Source organism: Helianthus annuus, chromosome 15 (assembly GCF_002127325.2).
Source record: "Helianthus annuus cultivar XRQ/B chromosome 15, HanXRQr2.0-SUNRISE, whole genome shotgun sequence".
NCBI lineage: Eukaryota > Viridiplantae > Streptophyta > Magnoliopsida > Asterales > Asteraceae > Helianthus > Helianthus annuus.
In genome coordinates, this window is record NC_035447.2 from 126,389,601 (window position 1) to 126,391,798 (window position 2,198).

The following is a 2,198-nucleotide window of genomic DNA, read 5'->3' on the forward strand; positions in this document are numbered from 1 at the left end:
GGCACGGTGTACACACCGGCGCCGATCCAGGACGATAGGGGGACGACCCCCATACCGTGTAGCCTTACTATGAAAACGGCACTTCTTTCCATACAGGCTTTACTCCCTGCCCCTAAACGATGCGGTTGTGGGACAACAGGTATAATATTAGACGATCATCTATTTTTTTTAATCGAAAGTTTATATATATTATATGGGGAAAGTGAATACGGTGCTGTTAAACGTATAACCTTATGCGTCAAACCCATCAAAACTACGTAGTTTTGATTAAAATCCTTAAAAAAATTAAATAAACCTTTTATTTCTCAAATCATTTTCACGAGTCTCAAATTATCACCATCGTGGTCATAACCCTAAACCCAATTCCACATCTTAATCTCACACCCAGTACTAAATCAAGTCTTGCAATTAATTGTTAGCAATCGTTTAGATATGCAATTCCTAAAACCCTTTTAGTTCGAATCATGTCTTCAACTTTGTTTGGATGTTCTGCTTAATTACAGTTGATTCAATCCCTAATCCAATCGATCACAAGGTCTGACTCTTGGTGTGCAAAAAATAAAGTGGTGGCTTAGGGGACTTGTTTTTTCTAGGGCTTCAAATTCTTTTTGGTGAATAGCCAATGAATGTAGAATCTAAATAAAGATCAAATTAAAGAAGGCATGGGGATTTGCAGTTGAAGACGTTTCACCAGATGTAATGGACCGTAAGGTGCTCAACTCCTTGATTTTATTCTTTACTCATGTTTTAGATTGAGTACTAACATCTTCTCCAAGTCCAGGCACCAGTCCCTCACCCTCACCCTCACATGGGAAATGCATACACAACAATCTTGTCACCACATCCAATTGCTTTGGTCTTGTAAGCAGGGAAGAAGTTGACAAAGGTGAAGCCGAGAAACGCGAGTGGCGCCCACCATGGCGCTTGATATTGGAAACGACTCCGAGTGCTACAGTACGAGTCTAGTGGTGTCCGCCATGGTCTACACCAAGTCGTATCCTGATTTTCGACTTGCGGACAAGTCGAATTCGAGTGGGGTGGATTGATATGTGCCCACTACTCCATGTTCATGCAAGCCACGATTTCCATTATAGTTCATGTTTTGTTTGTTTACTTTTGCAAGTGTCTAAGTAATAGGGTTGGTGGGGTTTAACCATTTAGTCCATGTTTTATTAATTTAGTTTGTAATTAAGCCTATAAAAAGGCTTAACCATAATGGAAAAAGCCTATAATAGGGTTGGTGGGGTTTAACCATTTAGTCCATGTTTTATTAATTCAGTTTGTAATTAAGCCTATAAAAAGGCTTAACCATAATGGAAAAAGCCTATAATAGGGTTGGTGGGGTTTAACCATTTAGTCCATGTTTTATTAATTCAGTTTGTAATTAATCCTATAAAAAGGCTTATGTGTTAAGTGTTTGATTAGGAATTAAATATGAATTAAGTCTTGATATCTCTCTAATTTTCTTTCGAGCTTCGATCTATTTTCTTTGGATCAATTGGTTAACGACTCGGTTCGTATCAAGTACTTTATTCGTTACTCATGTTTTAGATTGAGTAGATTCATATGTCTCTGAATTATTAACTCTTGAATTTTTTAGCTTTCATTAGCTTTAGTACAGGGATACCCAAATCACGAGTAGACAGTAAGGCATTAATGCCTACTACAATGGGGTCTAATATCAATATTAACATCAGAGTTACTTTGAAACTTAAAAAATTAACATCAGAGCTACTTTGAAACTTAATACATTGACTCAAAACAAAGTGATTGAAAAGTTGAATCCAATGCAGAACAATAATCTCCATCCCCTCAATGTCTGAGTATAAATAATGATTACTAAAACAAGAGGGAGGAATGCCCGATTTTCACACACGTCATTTATACCCTGCTCTTGTGTTCACTAATATCATGACCAACTTTGCAAGCATCAGCCATGACTACTACAGTGGGGTCTACAATCAAGAAATGGGTTTAGGGTTATGAACACGATGGTGATAATTTGAGACTGGTGAAAATGATTTGAGAGATAAAAGGTTTATTTTTTTTTTAAGGATTTTAATCAAAATTACGTAGTTTTGATGGGTTTGGCGCGTAAGGTTATACGTCTAATAGCACCGTATTCACTTTCCCCATATTATATCTGTAGATAAAAGCGTCTTCCATGTAGCATTTTCGGTATAATACTGTAACCGAGT

At 37.0% G+C, this 2,198-nt stretch overlaps 1 long non-coding RNA gene across 1 annotated transcript; it reads left to right on the forward strand.

The window, feature by feature from the left end:
• The first annotated feature begins 325 nt into the window (after nt 1-325).
• On the forward strand, nt 326-1,352 carry LOC110912418. Its single transcript, XR_002577919.2, has 2 exons — nt 326-711; nt 782-1,352. It is a non-coding gene; the product is annotated as an uncharacterized LOC110912418 (long non-coding RNA).
• Nucleotides 1,353-2,198: the final 846 nt, after the last annotated feature.